This window comes from Myodes glareolus, chromosome 17 (assembly GCF_982192425.1).
Source record: "Myodes glareolus chromosome 17, mMyoGla1.1, whole genome shotgun sequence".
In the NCBI taxonomy this organism is placed as follows: domain Eukaryota; kingdom Metazoa; phylum Chordata; class Mammalia; order Rodentia; family Cricetidae; genus Myodes; species Myodes glareolus.
Window position 1 is genome coordinate 60,196,863 of NC_142042.1, and position 12,586 is coordinate 60,209,448.

General features: G+C 45.8%; 1 long non-coding RNA gene across 1 annotated transcript; it reads right to left on the reverse strand.

Moving 5' to 3' along the window:
* Window positions 1-944: 944 nt before the first annotated feature.
* Window positions 945-9,368, reverse strand: LOC125408715 (uncharacterized). The gene is made up of 3 exons (XR_007234545.3): window positions 9,246-9,368; window positions 8,230-8,339; window positions 945-5,507 (listed from the first exon to the last, which is right to left on the reverse strand). It is a non-coding gene; the product is annotated as an uncharacterized LOC125408715 (long non-coding RNA).
* Between the last annotated feature and the right edge of the window lie 3,218 nt (window positions 9,369-12,586).

The window sequence follows — 12,586 nt, forward strand, 5'->3', positions numbered from 1 at the left end:
AAAGCCTGTCCATGAGTGCAGAGAGGTAGAGCGTTGAGAGGTTCCTCTTCTCACGGACATCGGTGCAGCTGCCCAGCCCAAGGGCATCCAGTCAGTAAGCTCTGTCTCATTGCCCGTGCCACACTGTGTAAGCGCTGCTTCTCCTGATGCTAGGTTCACATCAGGACCACCCTGCCTTTTGATGGACCAACCTGTAAGAGTAACGACATGAAGACCATCTGTGTCGGGATGTCTGCCAGGGCCAGCACTAGGGCTTTGTTTACTCATCCACAAATCAAATGTTTGTTTGTGTTCTTCCCAGTCATTCATTTGGGGGGTATTTATTTAATGTCTTAAATTACTCTGTGCTAATAATAATTGTTTCAGGGGTGGGAATAGTAATAAGAAAGCCGAAGCCTTTGACACAGTAGGATTTATATACTAATGGGGAGACATACAGCGTATGAGAATCATCGACATTCTTTGAAGTATTGCTGAGATGATGTGGGTATAGTGCTCTTTTAATACAGCGAAAGGTGACGGGGCGCTATGAAAGATAATAAAGAAGTATTTGATATTGTAGAGTTGGAAGAATGATGGAAGTCAAGATGTAAATTACGTTTATGCAGTCACAACCTATTAAAATTTCAGTTATGGGGCTGGAGAGATGGCTTAGCAGCTAAGAATTCATTGTTGCTCCTCCAGAGGACCAGAGCTTCCCTTCCCAGAACCTACACTGGGTGGTTCACAACTGTTTGTAAGTCAAGCTCCAGGGTATCTGACACCTTCTTCTGACTCCTGTTGGTATCTGATTGCTTGTGTGCATGTCTAAACACACACACACACACACACACACACACACACAAGCTGACAATAAATCTAAGAAACTAGATTTCAGTTACAAGCAAGGACACAGGCTACAAAAAAATCAACTTTAATTATGACTTTCTCATTTGAGCCTGTGCTTCTGATGGCCTTGTGTTGCCCCCAGTATGCTGAGAAAAGTATATGAATAAAGGGGAAGAGAAGGAAAGAATCAAGGCTGATGTCTACGAAAAACTTGTGGGCTACTGACCATAAAACCAGGCATTTATTAAACCTGATGTTTTTCACGGAAGCATAGAGGACAGAGAAAGCAAATCTGTATCAGATGGATTTCTATTCCAATAACCAAATTATCTCCTCCATGATAAAGAATTCAACACAGTCAACCCCCCAGGCATATGTTACAGGTGGTACCTTTAGGCTGCCGTGCCATATTGAAGGTTCAAGGTTAGTTACTGCTCCAAGGACATTGTGTTCTCAGCAGTGATGCGGCCAGGTCACCTGTGTATTGGAATGTCCATATTGTTGAACCTGTCACCCAATCCCAGTGATTCTCATACTCTCATTGAGGAAATACTAGGGTGAGAAGGAAAAAAAGACTCTAATTCTTAGAGCAAGGGATGTTGTTCCCTGCTTGAGAGTCCCCACACTTTTAAGAGAGCGTTCTCATGGAACAAACAAATTTTTACATCCTGGACCCATTACAAGTATTCATATACTGTTTCCTCAAAACTCTTTGTCCCAGACATTTCAGTTAATTCTTTCAAGTTCTCAATTGTCCAAACCACTAGCTATTGTCAATGCATTGGCTTCCTTCCAGTTCTCAAGTCGTTCTCTTCCGAGATAAAATGTATTTGACAAGACCACTCCAAGCTCTGCACAATAGTAGGACTTCCCTTCTAGGTATTCCCTCAGGGCTGCCCCTTAAGTAGTTCAAAGACAGCAGCCCACTCACTGCTGCCGTCTGCACACTGTACTGATCCTCCTGTGGCCAGGATTTCTAGGCTGAACCTGGGATGGAGATGCTGCATTGAAATGGACTCCCTGGTTTCATGGATGGCTCTAGACTCTACAGCAATGCTCAGCCACCAGTGGCAGAGTGGGTATAGTCATCACGAAGGGCATGAAGGTCAGAGACATAACCAATGACCCTTAAGAGCCATTGAATTTGGGGCTGGAGAGATGGATCAGTGGTTAAGAACATAGCTGCTCTTTCAGAGGACTTGGGTTTGAGTCCCAGAACTACATGGCAGCTAACACCCATCTATAATTATCCTTCCAGGAGTTCCAAAGCCCTCGTCTGGCTATGTGTACCACAAATGTGGTACAGAGACACATATATCAACAAATACTGATACATAATTAATATTTTAAAGTCAACAAATGATTAGACTCACGATGGATCCTCCGGAGCAACCTATAAGAGCAGTTTGATAAATTCCTTCCTGATACCCTCCCATTCCTCCCTCCTCACCCAGCCCTCCTCCCTCACTGGCTCCCTTCTCCATTCCCAAGCAGTCACCCTTCTACTCTCATGTCTTATATGTTAAGAGAAAGCATGTAAGAATTGTCTCTGAGTCTGGCTTATTTCACTCAAGACGATGATCTCCAACTCCATCCATTTACCTGCAAATAGCAGAATTACGATCTTCTTAAAAGTTGTGTTAAATCTCATTGTGTTTATACCACATTTTTCTTTATCCATTCATCTGTTAATGGATCCCTAGGCTGATTCCACAGCTTGGAATAATATCATAATAAACATGGCTATACAAGTATCTTCTATGGCTAGCTGACCTTTAGGTATCTACTCCATGGTTAGATATCTGGGTCGTGTGGTAATTCTACTTCTAACATGTTGAGGAACCATTGCACCGATTTCCATGGTGACCGCACTGTTTTACATCATTCCCACCAATAGTGTATAAGGACTCTCTCCACATCCTCACGGCCATCTGCATCATTTGTGTTCTTGATGATAGCTTTATTAGTCAGGATTCTCTAATGGAAGAGAACTTGCGTGTGTGTGTGTGTGTGTGTGTGTGTGTGTGTGTGTGTGTGTGTGGTGTGTCTTATTTTCTGGCTAACAGAATGTTGTACAGGTAGTGCAGGTAGTTCTTAGCATAGATAGACTGAGACTCTGGTAGTTGTTCAGGCCGTGACCTGGATTCTGCAATCCCTGTCTGGTTCTGGCGTCTGAGGATTCCTGGAGTACAGCTGGTCTTCAGTCTACATGGGAATCCTGAAGAAGTTGGGTTTAATTCTGGCCGCAGCACAGGATAGACAAATTTGCTGGTGAAAGTGAGGGCAGCCGGCAGAAGCCAAGCTTCCTCCTTCCAGGTCCTTCTGTGTGGGCTGCCACCAGAATGCGGCCCAGATTTAAGGTGGGTTTTTGTGCTTGAAATAATCTCATTAAGAAAATCCCTTACATGAGTGCCGAATAGCGTGGGTTTTAGTTGATTTCAAATACAGTCAAGTTGACAACCAAGATTAGCCATTTACTGATTGGATTTAATGGGTATTTAACTTTTTGCACTCTTAATGTATTCTACATACTAATCCCTTGGTTGTGTGGCTGACAGGGATGTCTTCCCCTCTGTCTTTGCATTCTGAAGGCATTTCCTTTGTCATGCAGAAGACTTTAAATGCCGCACAATTTCATTTGTCGGTCCTTGCTGTCACTTCCTGAAGCACTGAAACCCTGCAGACAGCCCTTGGCTGTGCTTGTATCTTAAAGTAGTCTATCCATCTTCCTTCAAAAGTTTCAGACTTTCCAGTTCCACAGGTGAGGTTTTTAATCCAGTTTGAGTTTATTTTAATGTAGGGTGTGAGGCTCTGTTGTTCCATTGTTCTACAAGTGGCTTTTCGGTTTTCCCATGTTTCCTGAAGAGGCTGCCGTCTGGTGACCTGAGTGAAACCAAAGGTTCTATAGGCTCCCTTGTTCAAGTAACTGGTCCTCAGTTGGTGGAACAGTTTGGGAAGAGTTAGGAGATGTGGTTTTGTTGGAGGAGGTGTGTCATGGGGAAGGATTTGAGACTTCAAAAACCTCCTGTTGTTTTTGGATCAGGGTTCAGGCTGTGAGCTGTTCGTGCCAACAAACCTCTGTGCCGCCATTATGGACCCTAACCCTCTGAAACTGAAAGCCCAATTAAATGCTTCCTTTTATAAGTTGTCTTGGCCATGGTGTTTTATCACAGCAACTGAAAAGTAAGTAAGAGAGTATGTATTCGACACCTCTGCCAAAGACTGTGTGGCTGTAGCTACATGATTTTACTTCTGGGTTCCCTGCTCCCCCATCCATCCAGACATTTTCTTAAACCAGTAACATACTGTTTTTATTACTATGGCCCTATGGTACAATTTGAAATCACTGCTAGTTTTAATTATTATTGCTTTGGCAATTTTGGCTCTTTTGTATTTTCATATAAAATTTTTCTGTGGAAAAAAAATCAGATTTTAAAGTCTCTTTTCTTTTCAGATTACTTTGTAACTCTGGTTTTTCTTGAGTCCGGTTCTTTCTAGTTGTTTGACACGGGTGACTCACGACCTCAAGGCACTGCCTTTCCTTGGCGTTTTATTCACAGTAATGGGCCTGTCTTCCAAGATGTTTTTCACACTTAAGTTGATAAGTAATTCACGTGCCCATCAGATTTCTTTCAGCGCTAGAGTGGAACTACTGAAGCCACATCTCTAACCTCGCTCAGTGGCTTTAAAATGTTCACACACTGGGCTCAGTGGTAGAGTGCTTGCCTGGCAGACACTTGGTTCTAGCCCCAGAGCTACCAGAAGAAGAAGAAAAAGAAAGAAATTCATATTATCCGTGACTTCCCCATACGAGCTTTCGTTAATCTTTCCATCAGATTCTACACAATAGGTTCCCCTGGACTATTATAGCTTTATTGCAAAACTTTTTGTTGTTTCAGTGCACAGCACCCAAATATGTGCTGTGTTTGAAATTTCTCAAGCTTTAGACCCTAAGAATACAGACAGACACAGAGTTCAGGACCGTCACACAAGTCTGTGCCTGAGCATTAGAACATCACTTCAGTAGCTTCTCTTCCTCGGTGATTCACTGCGTGCCCGCTTCTGCCCTCAGCTCCAGGAACGGTTCCTCCAGGAGGCCCCCACTTGGGCGCCCTGTGCTTCTGGCTAACACCCATCCCTACAGAACAGGCTCTCAGGAAGCTGATTATGTTTGCTTGTGGGTTTGATGCAGAACTTTATATAGAGCCAAAGGATCAAACATATGTCTCTAGTATGCCTGCAGGTCAGAGCCATTCCAGTATCTTCTTCCTTAGCATGTTAAGATGTTTGTAGGGAGATGGAGGCAACTATAGCAGGCCGCTGCTTGTATTCATCGACAAATCCCTCCCTCTCTGAGCTGCTGAATGAAGAAGCAGAAAGGGCACCATTAAAGCTGGGCCCATCATAGGTCATAACATCAGACTGGAAAGAGACGCGAGGCTTCCACACCAGTCCCTAGCGAGCTTTAAGGCGTCTGAAAGAATCGCTTTGCTGTCTCAGCTTCTGAAGTGGGAAGAGTAGCCGTTTATAGCTGCTGTCACTTTGTCGATGCAGCAAGCATGTCAGAGAGCCTGGCCTGGGCAGTGACGGGGTTATGGCTGTGGCCCTGCTACTCACTCAGACTCACTGGGTCACTAGGGCAGCTCATGCTGGTTGCAGCTCCAGGAACAAGATTTCAACTGGGGAGAAAAAAAAAAAAACAACCTGTTAACTAAAAATTAAAATAAAAATGGGGAGGCATCCTTCAAGCCTGTCTGCAGATGAGTAGGGAAATGACAGGAGTGACCGGAGTCTGTCAGGCCAGTGCGGTGTTATCAAACTGGGCATTCCACAGAGGCGGTCCAGAAAGGAGTTAGATGCTGTTCCTCAGTCTCATAGATGAGGAAACAGAGCAGCCAAATAATAATAGTCTAAGTAGTCAAATAAGGACTAAAGCTGGACTCTGCTGCCAAGTCTGTGAAGCCAGGACAACTCAGCCTAAGCACCCTGCTGTGCTGGCAGTAGAGACTCTCAGAAGAAGCTGGACACTACAAGGAAGAACTCCCAGAAGTGGAAACTAAAGCCAGATGAGTGCTCAGCCCCGGGGTTCTAGAAGTTCTGCCATTTTCTAGAAAATAAGAGTTACATTTTCATTGCTAGCAGCCTATGGCTCCTGGACAAGGGACAAAGGCTGACAGTAAAAACCGTCAGGCATGCTGACTTTCCGGGGTTTACTTGGTGAGTCATGGGCATTTAATCCAGTTGCCCATGACCGAGTGCTCGGCTGGGTGGGAAAGGAGAGCCAGCAGCCTGGAAGGAGTGTTGGAAGCGAGAGGGACTTAGCATGGCAGGGTCTAAGTAGGTGCCAGGGAGAGGAAGCAGAAAGAGCAGTGTTTGAAAAGCCAGAGGTGTTTCCCTGTGAACGCTTGGCTGCTACACAGAGCCATTCTATCTCCACCCTGACAGGTCCCAGAGCAGCTGTCAGAGGGCACCTCTCACTCTCCCTCACTCGCTGAAGAGCCCTGGTCAACCCAAACTCAACACCTCCACACTCTTGGCCCTCCTGCCAGAGGCACAGGGGAGGGAAAAGCCACCATCACCTCAGTCACTTTACACCTCCAGAAAACCCTCCAGGTAAAAGGCTTGGCTCAGCAGGTAAAGGTCCTTAGCACCAAGCTGACATCCTGAGACCTACATGGTGGACAGAAAGAACTGTAGAGAACAGACTCCCGTAAGTAGACATCAGACACTGCGACACCATGACTTTCCTTCACCATCCTATCAGTACACACACACACACACACACACACACACACCCCACGCACACGAAAACATATAGGTAAACACACCTTTTAAATACTTATAGGCTGATATAAATGTTAAGATAGAGCCCCAATAAGTAGGGTGTAGGGTGGGTGTGTTATTTTTAGTAACTAAAATTTTTAGTAACTGGAGAGAGGAGACTCATCCCTTTATATTTTTCCTCCCTTTCTAATTGAAAATTAGAAGAAAGAAAAAGCAACAACTGAGGGCTATCAGTACGGAAGTGGGTGTGAGTGTGCAGGCTGTCCCACAAAGGCATGGTAGCAACAGCATGCTTAGATATTTCTCCAGAAGAAATCCAGATCCAGTGTTGGGAACAGGAAGCATTTTGGATGAAACATTGTATAGCTACAGTGTGTGCTGTATAGTGAGCATGCGTCTGTGTTTCATGGACGTTTCTATCCATCCTTCTTCAGTAGACACAAGCAGCGGAAGGCAGGAAGGAAATATCATTTTTAAAACCAGTCTGCTGGGGCTGGGGAGATGGCCCTTCCAGAGGACCCAAGCTCACTTCCCAGCACCCACATCAGTGGCTCAGGGCTGCCTGTGACCCAGCTCCCAAGGGATCTGATGATTCTGGCATCCACAGGCACCAGCACTCACATACACATGCCCACATTCAGACATACATCATACATGTAATTAAAAATGATGAAAATAAGAGAGGGGGGAGAAAGGGACGGGAACAGAGAAAAATATATAGCGCAATAAAGACAACAAACAATTGTTAATTCTATAGTAGATTTCATGGTAGGTCAGAATATTAATGTACATAGAGATATTTACTTAAATAGAAATGTATAATATTCACAAAATGAAACAAAGACATATTTGTGCTTTGGAAAAAATGATGAAAATAAAATCTTTTTTAAAAAAGCTAACTGGTGAGCTTTTATAAAGTGCGGAAGCAGAAGACTGGAGAACCCAGGGAACGGAGGAGAACTTTAAGCTGTCGGATCTTTTCTGGCGTCTCTTACCAGCCCAGCCCTCCATGGTCCCAAGTGCTGTGTGACACAGACTGCTGCAAAGTTGCAGTCCTGCACACTGACACAAGGCATCAAGAGACTCCCTGCAGACCCATGTAAAGGCAGGACACATACTTCAAAGGTCGGAATTACTTTTGCCTGCACACCTACACTTGTTGCCCATGTGAGGTGTCAGTGTGCCAGCCTTGGTCTGAACACTAGACTATGGAGTATGGAGAAGAGCTGGATTCCAGATGACTCTAGCCTCTGGAACAGAGACCAAGGCAGAGGCTGGTGTGATGATTTATCGCTAGGGTGTGCAGCTCTAGAGACAAGAGTGGGCTCCAGGGGAGAGAGGCGGCAAAGAGGTAAAGCCAACAGGAAGATGCAATTAGGCCAAGAATGTCCAAGTGGGACTGGCTGCTCACTTCAAAGACCTTGCACACCTAAGAAACCCTGTGGGCCAGAGCAAGCATTGCCGGGGTTGTGGGATGGGGCAGGAGTTGCCGGGGTAGTAGAACTGGGGTGGTAAAAGGCTTCTGCCTCCCCCTGGTCAGAGATTCGGCCCATGTTGCTTTGACTCCCTCACTTTTAGGCTGTTCATGTGTCAGTACAAGCCCTGATTGGGCCCTACCTCTGTGTCATGGGGAAATCTCCAGGTGAGGAGAGACACTCCCGTGTGAGGTTGGATCTCACAGTATCCGGGTAGCTGGAGCAGGAGGCAGGGAAAGACCTGAAGTGAGACTGAAAGGTAATGTATTTATTACCATCTTTCTACATGATCACCATGGCTTTTATTCTTAAATCCCATGTCCTGGTGCTCTGTGAGGCACAGGGCAAGCACACTTCTAATTTTTGTTGAATAAGTGAATGGATTCCGTTTTATTGACTGAATAATCACAGAGACCTAAAACATCTTACTTGTCTCTGGCTTCTTATGCCACCATCCTTCACCCATGCCTAACCAATTCCTAGGCCTCCACGATTGAGTGAAGCCCTGATTTTGTCCCTAACTCCTGTCTGGCCACTCTCCCAGCCTCTGGGTCTGAAATGCTGTTACCTTTAATCACTCTGAAGCAAAGCTCCCTATGGCCTCCAGAGAAAGTCAGTTTCTCATCTTTCAAAGGTATGCCATCCTCCTGGCTTCACCGTCTCCTTCAGTTCTGCTCAAAATTTCTCCCAGATTCTGAAGTCAACCACGCCACTCTGCTATTTGTTCTGCCGGGGTGTGGTACGTGGCGTGGCGTAGCGTGGCGTGGCGTGGCGTGGCGTGGTGTGGTGTGGCGTGGCGTGATGTGGCGTGGCGTGGCGTGATGTGGTATGCTGTGAGATGTGTGTGTATGTGGCTAAACCTGTGCTATTTCTTCCCACTCAAAAGTCTCCCTTGTCGTAATAAAATCTTATTCTTCTTTTAAAGCCACCCCAAACACAATTTTCTCTTGAAGCTCTTCCTGAATGTGTGTCCTTCCTTGTTCTGTGATCCTGCTGTAGCTCTTTCCCCTTCTACCGGTAACACTGAGCCCTTCTCCCCTGTGATACCATCCACCCTGAGCTGGCTGAGGCCAGGCTTCTCTCTAACTGCTGTCCTCCCAGGTGACGGCTGCCCCGAAGCCCAGACCTCTTGTAGAGTGGGGCGCTGTCCACACTCACCACACAGAAGGTGTGCAAGACCAAGGACTGGATGCCAGCCTTCCACACGTGCTCCAGGGCCCAGCCATCTCCAGAGTCTACAGCTGGCAGACCTTCTGCTGCCACGGTCTCAGCCTGGATCCAGGATGGCGTCTCCGGCTAACTTTATTCCATTTAAGGGTGGCGGTCAAAGCCCAAGCAGAGAAAAATGTTCCCAAGTGTAAGTTCTGTGGAAATGGGGAAAGGCAGCTCTTGGCAGCCACCCAGGGCAGCACCCAATTTAGGCAAAAGGTTGTATATAAATATATTAAAAGTTTTATTTTAAAAATAACATGGTAACACTAAACTAGCTGGCAAGAGGGAACGAAAGCATCCCAAAGACTTATCACACGGCCCCAGCTGCTCTCATCCGGGCTGTTCCCGGACCTTCGTTCTCCTAAACACCTACTTTTGCACATTGAAGCATGGTACATGTATAATTTTCTGGCTTGCTTTTCCCCTAAGAATATATTACAAATACTTGAGAAAAAACCCAATATAGACAAGAGACGTGGGCCGTGATGTGCATGAGCTGTGTAGGTTTGGAGCATCCTCGAGTTTGTTTCCTCATCTGTGACGGGCTGAGGAGCTCACGGGACTAGGATGAAATTATAAATTATAAACCTCAGCCCAGAGCCTATCACGCCATAAGCACTTAACTGCAACTTAACTTCATTACCGTTGTCAAACTCCAGGAGTTTTTCAAGTTAACCTTCACCCACCAACCATACCCTTTACAGATTTTTATGCTGGTTTTCAAATGTATCCCTTTAAATCAGCTACTAATAAACCTAAGCCTCTCTGGATTATGTTCTGCCTCACTTAAATGACAACCCCAAGAAGCTATACATAACTTCCTGCCTAGTCCTGAGTCCCCATGTTGTTTGGTAGCACCCAAGGACCTTCAGCCTTGACTAACCTACAGAACTCAAGAAAATGAATGTTCATGAAAGGCTTCAGACATGGGTCTTTCTCCTTGGGGAAACCCTTGTTACCAAGTGTTATGTCCACAAGGTTCTTGAATGGGGGTAATGGAAAATTCCACCAGGTTAAAGGTATGAATGGGAACTTGAGACTTTTTTTTTTTTTCAGCCAAACTATAACTTCGCCAGGTCTATAGGTGAAGGAGTGATTTCAGAGTAGCACTAGGCTAGCTCTATGATAAAAAACGATCTCCCCATCTGCTGCCATGGTTTCCTTAGGTGGCTGGAACTCTTACTACTGGTTCCTCTTTAGTCTGATGTAGCAGTACCATATATGATACCATATTATAGGTATCTTTCAACAGTGTTCAGCCTGACCGAAAGAAGGGACAGCCACTTTGGATTTCCCTAGAAGGAGCCTGGATTCCCTACCCGGCTCCCCGGCAGCTGGCTTTCCAGCATCATATGTGAATTTCTTCTTCCTCGGAAAGAACTTTGCACTCCCTGGGTCTGCAGAAGCCCCCTCCCCCCAGCCTTCATCTGCCCGCAGTTTGATTCCTTTGTGGTATTTAACATGGTTTAGAATTCGGGGATCTCTCTGTTCACTTATTATAGGCAGGAAAGGGCAGGGGCCACGTTTGCTTCGTAACGCTGTGTTTCTAGAATCTGGTTGGCCTGGTCAATGTGAGTGTGAGCCCAGCACTCAGGAGGCAGAAGCAGTAGGATCAGAAACTCAAGATCTTCAGGGACATAGAGTTTGAGGCTAGCCTGAGCTACGTGAGACCCTACTTCTAATAAATGAACAAAGATAAATTGTTAAATGCAAGCTTTTCTTTTTCCCAGTGTAAACAATGATAACATTTATAGTTTCCACCAATGTCTGATGACCTTCAGGTGACCCAAGAGAGTCCACTATCCCTGTTCTTTCTGCTCATCTATCATTGGCAAGTTCTGTTTACTCTGAGGGCTAGCTACTCTGAGGGCTGCCTACAGGGCTCCTGGAACCTCCTGAAAGGGGCGCTGATTTTGGCAGCTTCCCTCAGGTTCACTATTTTTCTCACTTGCATAGATCATGAAAACAATTCTTTAAAGAACCTCTAGAGCGCCTGCTTCTGTGCTTATTGGTCTCTCTGCTGCCACAGTTGCTGTTTATAACCTCCCCCGCCCAGACATACTCACACTGTGACTCAAAGGAGAGATGCTAACATCTAATCATTAAAAAATACTCTCTGGCCAGTGGAATGAGACACCAGTGCTGGGAATGATCAGTTTTAAGATTTATTTTATTATTTCCTCTCTCTCTCTCTCTCTCTCTCTCTCTCTCTCTCTGTGTGTGTGTGTGTGTGTGTGTGTGCACATCTGTGTGTGAGTGCCTGAGGAGACCAGAAGAGGGCGCCAGATCCCCTGGATCGGGAATTACAGATGGTTGGGAGCCACCCAGTGTGGGTGCTGGGAACCAAACTTCTCCAAGAGCAGCAATCACTCTTAATTGCTGAGCCATCGCTCCAGCCAGGTAGAAATTCTTCGCTCACATTTAAGGAAGAAATTATGAAAAGGGACCGGAAGAGCCTGAACTCAGAGTGCTCTTACTGCATTATTCATCAGTGTGTGTTCTTACTGCTGAACCGTTGGACGCTGAAGAGAAACAACCATAAGGTTGAGACGTTACATAAATCCTCCAAGCTTTCTAGCTCTGAGCAGCATCTGCCCCATTCCGTGGAGAGCCATGTTCATAAAGCGATGAGATGTGTTATAGGTCCTTTTCCACTACGACTACTGCAGCCCCGCTGGCCTTGGAACCTTATCTGTGGACAGGGGCCAGTGAATACTGTCTCAATCCTCATGTGATAATCTGCTCCAACAACCTTGTCTGCTGAGACAAACAGATCGGTGGCAATGAAGAGGATGGTGCTTCTGTTTCTTTTCTCTGGCCTTTGTTTCTTTCATTAGGAAATGGTAGCCTATTTGGTAGCAAAGGGCTAAGACAGTTTTTGATCCTTGTTTGGAGCATGAATTATTTCACCATTTTCAGAGATAATGTGATCTCATTCAGAGGCCAGTGAGAAACCATCCAGCTGTTGGAGAACCTTCCTGTACCTCAACTTCCATGTTTATAAAGCTAAACTTTAGTTGCTAAAGCAGTTTCACAAAATTATCTTTGCGGTCCCCACATTCCTCCTTTTCTTCCTCCTCCTCTGGGGTGTGTGTGTATGTGTCTGTGTGTACACACATGCGGAGAGAGGACAGCCTGGCAGTGCATGCACACATGTGGAGAAAGACATGAGACAGCCTCATGTTCTTCAGGGGCCGTTCACCTTGTGAGACATGGTTGTTCTCTGGCCAGGAGCTTGCCAACTGGGCTCGGCTGGCTGACTGGTGAGCCCCAGAAATCTGCCTAAG